A 15990-nucleotide genomic window follows, 5' to 3' on the forward strand; every position below is an offset into this window, starting at 1 on the left:
CCATACATGACTTGGAAAAACCATAGCTTTGACTAGACAGACCTTTGTTGGCAAAGTAATGTCTCTGCTTTTTAATATGCTGTCTGGGTTTGTCAGAGCTTTTCTTCCAAGGAGCAACCGTGTTTTAATTTTATAGCTGCAGTTGCCATCAGTAGTGATTTTGGAGCCCAAGAAAATAAAGTCTCTCACTGCTTCTATCGTTTCCTCTTCTACTTGCCATGAAGTGATGAGACCGGCTGCCATGATTTTAGTTTTCTGAATGCTGAGTTTTAAGCCAACTTTTTCACTCTCCTCTTTCACTTACATCAGTCTTCTTCGATTTCTGCCATAAGGGTGGTGTCATCTTCATATATGAGGTTATTGTTATTTCCCCCCAGCAATCTTGATTTCAGCTATTTACTTATATAGTGACAAGTTGATAGATGTGTAAAACATTTTAAAATTTGGAGACTATTGTAAAAAACAATAAGGATAATACAAAAATTTCTGTAGTTTCTTTGTTTATATCTTTTAATGTTAAATTTGATGTGCTTAGATGATCCATATTTTTGCTTCCACTATAAAAAGACTTTCCCAATGTTAAAAATTATTAAAAAAATTTCAGAGATAGTGTAAATGTGACAAGAGATATTATCTCCTTACTGCCTCCTAGTTGTAATATATATCTTAAATGATTACAGCATTTTACTTGATTCTTTTTAATGTTCCAGAGCTCATGCAAATAATAAAATACCTGCTATCTTCGATGCTTAAGATGACTTTTATTTCTATATTTGTCTCAGGTTGCACTTTAAGTTTATGATTAACTGTGTTCAAATAGCTACATTACTGATTTATTTAATGTAGAGAATTGAAATTGCATTCATCAGGAGAGCAAGGAAAAGGATAAATCTAAAACCTGCAGACTCCAACCAAAAATGCTCCTCAACACCACAGGATAATTAAAATCAACACTTTAAAACAAAGTGACATTCTCTTTCTTATTGTCCTAATGGAAATAATTATTACAAAGCATAAGTATCATCAACTTTTAAAATTATTACAAAGTATATAAAACAATTCTTCCTACTTATACTATTCTTAATTTTTCAAACATCATTGATTGAAATAATTAAATAATTATTAATGGAACCCTTCTTTTATTACATTTTATACTTTTGAAATATAAATTTAACAAGAGTACTTTTAATACAATCATATTGGAAATTACTGTGGGCAAGAATCCCTTAGAAGAAATGGAGTAGCCATCATAGTCAACAAGAGTCTGAAATCCAGTACTTAGATGCAATCTCAAAGCTGACACATTGATCTTTGTACATTTCCAAGGAAAAACATTCAATAACAGAGTAATCCAAGTCTATGCCCTGACCAGCAATGCTGAAGAAGATGAAGTGAATGGTTCTATGAAGAGCTACAAACCTTCTAGAATTAACACCCTAAATAGATGTTTTTTTCATTATACTGCACTGGAATGTAAAAGTAAGAAGTCAAGATATACCTGGAGTAACAGGCAAATTTGGCCTTGGAGTATAGAGTGAAGCAGGGCAAAAACTGATAGAGTTTTGCCAACAGAATGCACTGGATATAGAAAACACACAATTTCAACAATACAAGAGAAGACTCTACACATGGACATCACCAGATGGTCAATACTGAAATCAGATTGATTACATTCTTTGCAGCCAAAGATGGAGAAGCTCTATACAGTCAACAAAAACAAGACTGGGAACTCAGATCATGAACAAGACTGTGGCTCAGATCATGAACTCCTTATTGACAAATTCAGACTTAAGGAAAGTGGGGAAAACTACTAGAACATTCAGGTATGATTATACAGTGGAAGTGACAAATAGATACAAGGGATTGGATCTGATAGACAGAGTGTCTGAAGAACTATGGATGGAGGTTCATGACATTGTACTGGAGGAAATGATCAAGACCACCCCCAGAAAAAGAAATGCAAAAGGCAAGCTGGTTGTCTGACAAGGGCTTACAAATAGCTGAGAAAAAAAAGAGAAGTGAAAGGCAAAGGAGAAAAGGAAAGATGTATGCAGAGTTCCAAAGAATAGCAAGGAGAGATAAGAAAGACTCCTCAGTGATCAGTGCAAAGAAACAGAGGAAAACAATAGAATGGGAAAGACTAGAGATCTCTTCCAGAAAATTAGAGATACCAAGGGAACAATTCATGGAAAGATGAGCACAATAAAGGACAGAAGTCATAAGGACCTAACAAAAGCAGAAGATATTAAGAAGAGGTGGCAAGAATACACAGAAGAACTGTACAAAAAAGATCTTCACAATCCAGATAATTATGATGGTGTGATCACTCACCTAGAGCCAGACATCCTGGAATGTGAAGTCAAATGGGCCTTAGAAAGCATCACTACAAAAAAGCTAGTGGAGGGGATGGAATTCCACTTAAGCTATTTCAAATCCTGAAAGATGATGCAGTGAAAGTACTGCATTCAATGTGCCAACAAATCTGGAAAACTCAGCAGTGGCCACAGGACTGGAAAAGGTCCGTTTTCATTTCAATCCCAAAGAACGGCAATGCCAAAGAATGCTCAAACTACAGCACAATTGCATTCATCTCACATGCTAGTAAAATAATGTTCAAAATTCTCCAAGCCAGGCTTCAGCAATACATGAACCGTGAACTTCCTGATGTTCAAACTGGTTTTAGAAAAGGCAGAGGAACCAGAGATCAAATTACCAACATCCGCTGGATCATGGAAAAAGCAAAAGAGTTCCAGAAAAACATCTCTTTCTGCTTTATTGACTATGCCAAAGTCTTTGACTGTGTGGGTCACAATAAACTGTGGAAAATTCTGAAAGAGATGGGAATACCAGACCACCTGACCTGCCTCTTGAGAATTCTGTATGGAGGTCAGGAAGCAGCAGTTAGAACTGGACATGGAACAACAGACTGGTTCCAAATAGGAAAAGGAGTACATCAAGGCTGTATATTGTCACCCTGCTTTTTTAACTTCTATGCAGAGTATATCATGAGAAACGCTGGGCTGGAAGAAGCACAAGCTGGAATCAAGATTGCCGGGAGAAATATCAATAACCTCAGATATGCAGATGACCCCACCCTAATGGCAGAAATTGAAGAGGAACTAAAAAGCCTCTTGATGAAAGTGAAAGAGGAGAGTGAAAAAGTTGGCCTAAAGCTCAACATTCAGAAAACTAAGATCATGGCATCTGGTCCCATCACTTCATGGGAAGTAGATAGGGAAACAGTGGAAACAGTGTCAGACTTTATTTTTTGCGGCTCCAAAATCACTGCAGATGGTGACTGCAGCCATGAAATTAAAAGGTGCTTACTCCTTGGAAGGAAAGTTATAACCAATCTAGATAGCATATTGAAAAGTAGAGACATTACTTTGCCGACTAATGTCCATCTAGTCAAGGCTATGGTTTTTCCTGTGGTCGTGTATGGATGTGAGAGTTGGACTATGAAGAAAGCTGAGCACCAAAGAATTGATGCTTTTGAAGTGTGGTGTTGGAGAAGACTCTTGAGAGTTCCTTGGACTGCAAGGAGACCCAACCAGTGCATTCTAAAGGAGATCATTCCTGGGTTTTCACTGGAAGGAATGATGCTAAAGCTGAAACTCCAGTACTTTGGCCACCTCATACGAAGAGTTGACTCATTGGAAAAGACTCTGATGCTGGGAAGGATTGTGGGTGGGAGGAGAAGGGGACGACAGAGGATGAGACGGCTGGATTGCATCACTGACTCGATGGACGTGAATCTGAGTGAAGTCCGGGAGTTGGTGATGGACAGGGAGGCCTGGAGTGCTGTGATTCACGGGGTTGCAAAGAGTCAGACACGACTGAGCGACTGAACTGAACTGAACTGAACTGAACTGAACTGAATCTGTTAGTATATAGAAATGTACACACACACACACACACACACAAACACACACCTGGCAAGTTAGAACTGTTGTGGATAAGGACATGGTCAGGAAGAATTTCCATTAGAATTTAAAATAGAACACCAGTATTGAAAGCAAGGTATTAATTCAAATTTCTATCTATTTTAAACCATGTAATGATATAGATAAACAAAATTACATCTTAATTTTATGAACATAAAACAATATATCTTAAAAGTCTGTTTTGCTATTCATAGAAGTTACCCTCTTGGTAATTATTTCAGAATCACTGAAAAACTGTAGAAGTAATTTCTCTAGTGATTAATAAATGATATTAAAATGAAGTTATTTCTGCTCACACATTTTCTTTATTCAGTTATCATTTATTCAATCATAAATTTGCATGTTAAACATTCATAGATTGAGAGCCTACTATGTACCAAGATGGAGAAGGAAATGGAATGCCACTCTAGTATTCCTGCCTGAAGAATTCCATGGACAGAGGAAACTGTCAGGCTACAGTCCATGGGGTCACAAAGAGTCAGACGTGACTGAGGGACTAACACACACACATACACATGTGCCAAGAAAGTGTGTGCTAAGTGCTGCGCTTGAATGACAGAAAATACAGACTTTTTTTTTTTATAATCTAATGGAGAAACACATACATATGTAGATACACAGAGAAAGAGCATGCATATTAAACAAAATATGCAACACATATATAAATACACTTAGGTATGTATATACAAATCAATTTAGATGGAATACACTTTGGAACTCAAGAAAAGACACTTGGAAGTAGTATTTAAGCTGAGAATTACAGAATGAATAGATCTCAGCCACAGATTTGGGAGTTGGGAAGAGAGCTAGTCTATTTGTTATCTCATTGAGACTGTATAATTATAATTCTCACAACTTTCAATTGTTGGAAACCATTTCAGACAACTATACCAATCTCTTTCCAAATAAATGAAGACATTATTAAAGAAAATAGTGCTCATAAATGCTGTCAGAAGAATATTAGAAACCTTAGCTTTATGTCAAGTATAAATCAATCCTTTCAACACTTCTATCCCCATACAAATCTCCAAGGCAACACAAATCCATCAAAAGTGATAGTGCCAGTGAATGCCTGGAGGGTAGCCATTTTATTTTGTAGTTTCAAAGAGGAAACTGCATGAGTGTAAGAGAAATCTGACTTACTCAGCACTGACAAAATAAGACCAATAAAAGTTGTGTATCTTCATGCTCTATTTCAGATGACCGAATTTCCCTGGCTTCAAGCTCCTAGTAGGTTTAACCAGATGTGTCACTGCTCTCATAGCCTGCTGTTTCTGGCAGACATTTTATTGCTGCTCCAGATGTTCCATTTTGCTGCTGTGTCCATCATGCACAGTGTGGGTCTCAAAACTCTGAATCATTCTATACTAATATCTTTAAGTTATTAGTTTATTTGAATTTCAGACACTTAATTCATTGTTTTAAATAGTTTCCAAGCTTTATTCATGAATAAAAGGTAGCCTGAGGAGATGAGAGGGACAGAGTATGTGAATAAATTGTAGGAAATATATATTAGTCCACAATCATAAGATGTTCGTGCTGGAGAAAATTTAGAGACACTCTAGTGGAAGTCTTCTTATTTAAACATACAGAAGTAGCTCCTGCCAGATTAGCCAAATTGTTAGATAGTTGAGACAAGATTAAACCAAGGTTACTTAAGTGGCAGTCTGAGGGAATTTGCACCATCCCACAATATAGGGTGCCTCAGGAGTTAAAAAACTATGGCCCGAGGACCAAAACAACTCATCTGACTGTATTTGTATATACAATTTTATTAGTACACAATCATGCCTATTTATATCCTTTTAAAAAAATATTTTTTAATTGAAGGATAATTATAATATTGTGATGACCTCTGCCATACATTAACATGAGTCAGTCATAGGCATACATGTGTCCCCTTCTTTCTGAAACCCCCTCACTTCCAAAACCATCCATCCAGGTTGTCACAGAACACCAGGTCTGGGTTCCCTGTGTCATGCATCAAACTCCCATTGACTATCTATTTTACTTATGATGATATCTATGTTTCAGTGCTATTCTCTCAAATCATCCCTCTAAGTTTCTTTCCAATGACAGCTTGAGTAGTTGTGACGAAGGCTTTATCACCTGGAAATCCTAAAATAGTTACTAATAGTCCTTTACAGAAAAAGTTTGTCGACTACTGATCTAACTAAAAAAAAATTATATAAATAATTGTGCTCAATTTCAGCTTTCCCCAAAAGTGTTTGAAATACATTGTAGTCAGAGTAATTGCTTTGGCTTTTCATTATTATCATAAAATCACAAACTGTTATGGTTGGAAAGGCTATATAGGACATTTAATTCAACTCCCATTCAATGAAAAAATGTCCTTTATTCCATTTCTGCAGATGCTTATTTAGACATTGCTTAAATAATCCTACTGAAAAGAATTAGAGTTCCTCTTGGAGCAGCATATTATATGGATGGACACTATTATTTGGAATAAACTTACATGTTTTGAGTCACCTCTGATACTTGCAAACTTTACTGATTTATAGGCTAGCCTGCACAGATATTAGAGAACAAATACACAGGCTTTTTATGCCAGTCTTTCCTGTCATTTAACTTTTTACACAGCAAATAATATTAATCCTACTATTCCCTGGGAAAACATATTCCATTCATTTTCACTGTCAGACTACTTAATATCTTGGTCATATTTCCAGAGTTCTATCTAAAATGGTGAGTTTTGTTCTTTAAATGTAGCACCAAGAATTGAAAAAAGCCCAATCTTGTACAAAGTATACCCTTTCAGTATTATTGGACAAATCATAACTTAATATTTCTGTATTGTGGTGATAAAATATCTAACATAGATGTGTTAGTATCTTCTCCACTCAGTACACTGACATAAACATAGTAGGCATTCAGCCAGCACAAATTCTTTCTCTCGCATTTCCCCCTCATTTCAGGAATTAGTTTGCATTTTAAAAATAATTACAGCATTTTCCTTGTTTCAAAGTATTTCATAAAGATTAGTACCTATCCAAATAAGCACAATGTGACAGAATAAGTTCTCTATTATAAGGTCTTAGAAAACGTAGGAAATGTTTTAAAATATGAAGAATTCAAATGGGTTAGTTTTAATAATCTATGATTTTTCTGAGGTTCCTAAACTAGGTAGCTTAAAAATTAATTTTGTAAAGTATTTAAGAGAAAAAAAAAGATCAGTTTCTTATGTCTTATTCAATAAATATTGCATTGCCTCTGGGGTTTAATGAAAATTGTATATTATAATCATTTGTTTGATGACAGTGAAAGCTCATCTTAAGACATACAATGGCTTTTTGATGTGGCTTCCAGCAGTTTGTGAACTCATTCTTACAATAATTAAATACCTTTTAAAGTGATAATAGCTCTTATAGTGATTACAGTTATTCTTTAAACAAGTAGAGTTATTTTCTTAGTACCTAGTATCTTCAAGAAGTTAATGAATTTTTCAAATATATTAAGCATATTTTAAGAGTTATATTCTTCTGTGAACAAAATGGCCACAGTGGCAAATTTTTCTTATGATTTAGCAATTACCATTTGCTCAGTTCAGTTTAGATTTCTCTTTCACATTTTTAATATTTTGGATTATTAAAAAAATACTATGAACTACATTTGTATGTAATAGTTAATCTACTTAGAATGGTGGGATCCTATGAAGTTGACTGAATGCTTTTATTTGTATCAGTTCTGTTTAGGAGATGGGGGAAAGTGACCAGGAGACAAGGAGAGAGGGTTCATAGTAGGTAGAAATTTCCAATATTATTTCAAAAACTATTGATCATTTTGTATATTTGATGACACCTAACCAAATCACTGAATCTTTCTTATTTACTCACAGAATTTTCACTATGGCATGGAAACTTCCCCAAATCAAACAGTAATATTGGCTGTGGGGAAAAAGAATATATAAAACCCTGTAAGTTACTGCTTTGTTATAAAGAATTGCATATCTGGCCAAAAAATCAATTATATAATTTTCTGTTTTATTGTTAAAATCCTACTTTTATTTCAATAATTTTATAGTTATATATTTTTTAGAGATTAAACTGAAATGACTGGAGGAATTTTAGATTTTACTGATGTTATATTAAGCAGGAGTGAAGTAATGGATGTCTTCCATTGGGCTCAAAAGTGTACATTCAGATTTGTATTTATTGAAATAGAGACATTTTGTGTTTTCTTTAACTTTTATCTGAATGTTTGCATTTTTATTTTCCTCTAAGTTCATAAAAATTGGAGGCATTTATTAGCAAATACTTAATCTGTCACAGTTTTCTTTGTCCCTAATACGTAGCTATCTATTTATAAAAAATTTGTTGTCAGTACCTTTTATGCTGATAATCTATAACCTCTCCCTGGACAAGTCGGCTTTAACTGAATCACTTAGTCTGTCTATCACTACCAGCATCATAGATCAGACAAATAATCAAAGTAACTTAAGCTTATATGTAAAAATATCATACTCATTTAGAAGTTAATAGATATTATTTCTTGAATCTCACTTCTATCCTATTGAAATATATGAACAATTTTACACCAAAGTCATGATTTTCTGTTTTCTGTGGAATTAATTAATTTGAAGTCAGGTACTGTAACTTTCAACCTTGTCCTTCTTAGTCAACATTATTTGGCTATTCAAGTTCTTTGTAATATATATACATTTTGGAATCAGCTTTTAATTTTCTACAAAAGTCCAATTAAAATTTTGATTGCTGTTACATTGAATTTACCCAAAAGTTTGGCAAGAATTAACATTTAAACATATCCCTAATATTTTAACAGTATTAAAAATCATGATTTAAAGGTTTGTTAATTTTATCTTCTCAAAGAACCAACTTTTAGTTTGATTAATCTTTACTATTGCTTCTTTCATTTCTTTTTTGTTTATTTCTGTCCTGATCTTTATGATTTCCTTCTTTCTGTTAATTTTGGGGTTTTTTAGGTTTTCATTTTCCAGTTGTTTTGGTATAAAGTTAGGTTGTCTATTCAATGTTTTTCTTGTTTCTTGAGGTAGGATTCTATTGCTAAAAACTTCCTTTTTAAGACTACTTTTGCTGCATCCCATAGGTTTTGAGTTGTGTTTCCACTGTCATTTGTTTCTAAAAATATTTTTATTTTCCTTTTGATTTATTCAGTAAACTGCTGGTTATTTAGAAATGTGTTGTTTAATCTCCATGTGTTTGTGTTTCTTACAGTTTCTTTCTTGTAATTGATATCTTGTCTCAGATGGGGAAACAGTGGAAACAGTGGCTGACTTTATTTTTCAGGGCTCCAAAATCACTGCAGATGGTGATTGCAGCAATGAACTTCAAAGACACTTACTCCTTGGAAGGAAAGTTATGACCAACCTAGACAGCATATTCAAAAGCAGAGACATTACTTTGCCAACAAAGGTCAGTCTAGTCAAGGCTATGGTTTTTCCAGTGGTCATGTATGGATGTAAGAGTTGGACTATAAAGAAAGCTGAGTGCCAAAGAATTGATGCTTTTGAAGTGTGGTGTTGGAGAAGACTCTTGAGAGTCCCTTGGACTGCAAGGAGATCCAACCAGTCCATCCTAAAGGAGATCAGTCCTGCGTGTTCATTGGAAAGACTGATGTTGAAGCTGAAACTTCAATACTTTGGCCACCTGATGCGAAGCACTGACTCATTGGAAAAGACTCTGATGCTGGGAAAGATTGAAGGCAGGAGGAGAAGGGGATGACAGAGGATGAGATGGTTGGATGGCATCATGGACTCAATGGACATGGGTTTGGGTGGACTCCAGGAATTGGTGATGGACAGGGAGGCCTGACGTGCTGCGCTTCATGGGATCACAAAGAGTCGGACATGACTGAGTGACTGAACTGAACTCAAAGTGTTGCAGTCAGAAAAGATGCTTGCTATGATTTTGACTTTCTTAAATTTACTGAGGTTTGATTTGTGACCCAAGATGTGTTCTATCCTGGAGAATGTTCCATGCACACTTGAGAACAAGGTGTATTCTTCTACATTTAGATGAAATGTCCTGAAGATATCAATGAGATCCATCTCATCTAATGTATCATTTAAGACTTGTGTTTCCTTATTTTCTATTTTGATGATTTATCCATTGGTGTAAGTGGGGTGTTCAAGTCTCTTACCATTATTGTATTACTGTCAATTTCACCTTTTATGTCTATTAGTGTTTTTCTTAAGTATTGAGGTGTTCCCATGTTGTGTGCATAGTTGGTAGTGGTTTAGTCACTAAGTCATGTCCAACTCTTGTGACCCCATGGACTATAGCCTGCCAGGCTCCTCTGTCCATGGGATTCTCCAGGCAAGAATACTGGAGTGGGTTGCCATTTCTTTCTCTACTAAATGGGGCTTAATGGCATCAACTTCACTGGGCCATGAAGGGGCTCAAGAGAGAAAAAGACTTCTAAAGTTCTTGACACAAGTCTTGGTACCCAAGATGTTTTCCACACACAGTATAGATATTTACAATTGTTATGTCTTGGATTGATCCCTTGATCATTATGTAGTGTTCTTCCTTATCTCTTGTAATATTCTTTATTTTAAGGTCTATTTTGTCTGATATAAGGATTGCTACTCCCACTTGCTTTTGCTTTTCATTCGCATGCAGTATTTTTCCATCCTCTCACTTTCAGTCTATGTGCCTTTAGGTCTGAAGTGGGTTTCTTGTAGACAGCATATACAGGGGTCTTGTTTTTGTATCCAGACTCATCAAAAAAAAAAAAAAAAAAGAAAGAAAGAAACAAAAACAAAAAAAGGAGAAAGAAGAATCTAATCAACAAAATTAGAAATTAAAAAGAAGAGTTTACAACAGACAATATATAAATACAAAGGATTATAAGAGACTATTATGAACAACTATACGGCAATAAAATGGATAACCTGGAAGAAACACATAGACTCTTAGAAAAGTTCAATCTTCCAAGACTGAATCAGGAAGAAATAGAAATTCTGAAAAACTTAATTACAGGTACTGAAATAAAAACTGTGATCAAAAATCTCCCCAGAAACAAAAGCCCAGAGCCACATGGATTCGCAGGTGAATTCTATCAAACATTTAGAGAACAGCTGATGCCGATCCTTCAAAACCTCTTTCAATAAATTGAAGAGCAAGGAGCACTTCCAAACTCATTACAAGGCCACCATCACTCTGATACCAAAACCAGACAGACATTGCTAAAAATGAAAACCACAGGCCAATATCACTGATGAACATACATGCAAAAATCCTCAACAAAATTCTAGCAAACAGAATTCAACAACATATTAAAAAGCTAATACACCATGATCAAGTTGAATTTATTCCAGCAACACAAGGATTCTTCAATATACACAAATAAATCAATGTGATACACAATATTAACAAACTGAAATATAAAAACCATATGATAATCTGAATAGATGCTGAAAGAGCCTTTGACAAAATTCAACATCCATTTATCATTAAAACTCTTCATAAAAATGGGCATAGAAAGAACCTACTTCAACATAGTTAAGGCCATTTATGATAAGCCCACAGCAAACATTATTTTCAATGGTGAAAAACTGAAAGAATTCCCCCTAAGATCAGGAACAAGACAAGGGTATCGACTGTCACCAGTATTATTCAACAGAGTTTTGGAAGTTCTAGCTACAATAATCAGAGAAGAAAAAGAAATAAAAGGAATCCAGATCAGAAAAGAAGAAGTAAAACTCCCATTGTTTGCACTTGACATGGTACTTTACAAAGAAAACCTTAAAGATACTATCAGAAAATTACTAGGGCTAATCAATGAATTTAGCAAAGCTGCATGATATAAAATCAATACACAGAAAACACTTGCATTCCTATATACTAATGATGAAAAATCAGAAAGAGAAAATAAAGAATCAATATCATTCACCATTACAACAACAACAAAATATATATATAAATATAGGAATAAACCTACCTAAAGATACAAAATAACTGTATACAGAAAATTATAAGACATTGATGAAAGAAATCAAAGATGACAGAAAGAGATGGAGAGACATTCCATGTTTCTGGGGAGGAAGAATCAATATTGTGAAAATGAATATACTACCAAATGCAATCTACAGATTCAGTGTGATCCCTATCAAATTAGCAATGACATTTTTTCATGAAACCAGAAAACAATTCAAAATTCATATGGAAATACAAAAGACCCCAAATAACCAAAGCAGTCTTGGGAAAGAAGAATGGAGCTGGAGGGATCAACCTTCCTGACTTCAGATTATACTACAAAGCTACAGTCATCAAAAGAGTATGATACTGGCAGAAAAACAGAAATATAGATCAATAGAACAAGGTAGAAAGCCCAGAAATAAACCTATACACCTATGTGTACCTTATTTTTGACAAAAGAGGCAAGAATATAAAATGGAGCAAAGACAGCCTCTTCAATTAGTGGTCCTGGGAAAACTGGACAGCTACACATAAAAGAATAAAATTAGATAACTTCCTAAAACCATACATAAAGATAAACTCAAAATTGATTAAAGACCTAACTGTAAGACCAGGAACTATAAAAATCTTAGAGGAAAACATAGGCAGAACACTCGATGACATAAATCAAAGCAAGATCCTCTATGACCCACCTCCTAGAGTATTGGGAATAAAAACAAAAGTAAACAAGTGGTACCTTATTAAACTTAAAAGCTTTTGCACAGCAAAGGGAACTACAAGCAAGGTGAAAAGACAGCCCTCAGAATGGGAGAAAATAACAGTAAAGAAAACAACTGACAAAGGATTAATAGCCAAATTATACAAGCAGCTCATACAACTCAGTATCAGAAAAACAAGCAACACAATCAAAAAGACACAAACAGACATTTCTCCAAAGAAGACATACAGATGGCTAACAAATGCATGAAAGGATGCTCAATATAGCTCTTTATTAAAGAAATGCAAATCAAAACTACAATGAGATATCACCTCACACCAGTCAGAATGGCAATCATCAAAAAGTTTACAAACAATAAAAATCGGAGAGGGTATGGAGAAACAGGAACCCGTTTGCACTTTTGGTGGGAATGTAAATTGATACAGCCACTATTGAAGATGGTATGGAGATTCCTTAAAAAAACTAGGAATAAAACCACCATATGACCCAGCAATACCGCTCATAGGCATATACCCTGAGGAAACAAAAATTGAAAATGACACATGTACCCCAATGTTCACTGCAGCACTATTTACAATAGCTAGAATATCGAAGCAACCTAGATGTCCATCAACAGATGAATGCATAAAGAAGATCTGGTACATTGTACAATGAAATATTACTCAGCCATAAAATGGAATGCATTTGAGTCAGTTCTAATGAGGTAGATGAACTTAGAGTCTATTATACAGAGTGAAACAAGCCAGAAAGAGAAAGATAAATATCATATACTGAAACATATATATGGAATCTAGAAGGATGGTACTAAAGAATTTATTTGCAGGGCAGCAATGGAGAAACATAGAAAATAGACCTATAGACAAAGAGGGGAGGAGATGGTGAGATGTATGGAGAGAATAACATGGAAACTTACATTACCATATGTAAAATAGATAGCCAATAGGAATCTGCTGTATGTCTCAGGGAACACAAACAGGGGATCTGTATCAACATAGAGGGGTGGGATGGGGAAGGACATGGGAGGGAGTTTCAAGAGGGAAGGGACATATATATACCTATGGCTGACTCATGTTGAGGTTTGATAGAAAACAAGAAAATTCTGTAAAGCAATCATTATTCAATTATAATTAAATAAATTTTAAAAATCATGATTTAGATATTCCTTCCTTTTAAAGAGGAATGATTAGTAGTTTTGATTGCTCAGGTCTTGAAAGGAGTACATCAAGGTTTTATATTGTCACCCTGCTTGGTTAACTTACATGCAGAGCATATCATGCAAAATGCCAGGCTGGATGAAGCACAAGCTGGAATCAAGATTGCTGGGAGAAATAACAATAACCTCAGATACATAGATGACACCACCCTTATGGCAGAAAGCAAAGAACTAAAGAGCCTCTTGATGAAAGTGAAAGAGTAGAGTGAAAATGTTGCCTTAAAACTCAACATTCAGAAAACTAAGAACATGGCATCTGGTCCCATCACTTTATGACAAATAGATGGGGAAACAATGGAAACAATGTGCGACTTTATTTTGAGGGGCTCCAAAATCACTGCAGATGGTTACTGCAGCCGTCAAATTAAAAGACACTTACTCCTTGGAAGATAAGTTATGACCAACCTAGATAGCATATTAAAAAGAAGAGACATTACTTTGCCAACAAAGGTCCATTCTGTCAAAGCTATGGTTTTTCTAGTAGTCATGCATGGATGTGAGAATTGGACTATAAAGAAAGCTGAGCACCAAAAAATTGATGCTTTTGAACTGTGGTATTGGGGAAGACTCTTGAGAGTCCCTTGGACTGCAAGGAAATCCAACCAGTCCATCCTAAAATAAATCAGTCCTGAATATTCATTGGAAGGACTGATGCTAAAGCTGAAACTCCAATACTTTGGCCACCTGATGTGAAGAACTGACTCACTGGAAAAGACCCTAATGCTGGGAAAGATTGAGGGTAGAAGGAGAATGGGGAAACAGAGGATGAGATGGTTGGGTGGCATCACCGACTCTAAGGACATAAGTTTGAGCAAGCTCCAGGAGTTGGTGATGGACAGGGAAGGTTGGCATGCTGCAGTCTATGGGATCTCAAAGAGTCAGACATGACTGAATGACTGAACTGAACTTGAGACATTTTGATTAATTTATTTCTAGCCATTTTATGTTTTGATACTATTTTAATGGTCCTTATTCATTTTCTGTTACCAGCTCTTTGTTCACTGTGTGCAGATATATATTTGCTTTTGTATATTAAACCTACTTAAACCCAAAGGATGGGAGAAAACATATGTGCAAAAGATGTGACTGAGAAGGGATTCACCTCCAAAATATGCAGTTTATGCAGCTCTATGTTAAAAAAAAGACAACACAATAAAAAAATGGGCAGATGATCTAAGTAGACTTTTCTCCAGAGAAGACATACAGATGGCTAAAGTGCATGTAAAAAGATGCTCAACATCATTAATTATCAGAGAAATTCAAGTCAAAACCTACAATGATGTCAGAATGATCATCATCAAAAAGTCTACAAACAGTAAATGCTGGAGAAGGTGTGGAGGAATGGGAACCCTCGTACATTCCTGGTGAGAATGTAAATTGGTACAACCACTGTGGAGAACAGTACTGTGGTTCCTTAAAAACTTAAAATAAAACTATCATATCATCTAGCAATCCCACTCCTGGGCATATATCCAGAGAAAACCATAATCCAGAAGGATATATGCACTTCACTGTTAATTATAGCACTATTTATAATAGCCAAGAACTGGAAGCAACCTGACAATGAAATGGGTAAAGAAGATTCTTTACAAAAAAATGAAATAATGCCATTTGCAGTGGACATGGATGGACCTAGAGATTATCATACTAAGTAAGTCAGATAAAGATCATATAATATCACTCTATGTGAAATCCAATTTGAGAAAAATACAAAACAGAAACAGCCTTACAAATATAGAAAACAAGTTTATGTTTACCAAAATGGTAATAATATTGTGGGGGGGGGGCATAAATTAGGAGCATGGGATGAACACATGCATACTACTATATATAAGATAGATAACCAACAAGGATCTACGTATAGTGCAAGGAACACTACTCAATATTCTATGATAACATATATGAGAAAAGAATCTAAGAAAGAGTAAATAAATGAGTATATATTATATATATATATATGTATGTATAACTGAATAATTTTTCTGTGCTCTTGAAACTAAGACATTGTAAACCAACTATACTCCAATAAATTTAAAATATTAAAAAGTAATAGAAATATACTGACATATCCTGACCTGAAACTTGCAAAAATTGCTTAATAGCTTTAATGGCTTTTTGTTAATTCCTAAGGACTTTCTATCCAGACACAAACTTCTCCTAGTGGCACTACTAACATTTTGAGTGGGATGAGTTGTT

The sequence above is a fragment of the Budorcas taxicolor genome, chromosome 17 (assembly GCF_023091745.1).
Source record: "Budorcas taxicolor isolate Tak-1 chromosome 17, Takin1.1, whole genome shotgun sequence".
NCBI lineage: Eukaryota > Metazoa > Chordata > Mammalia > Artiodactyla > Bovidae > Budorcas > Budorcas taxicolor.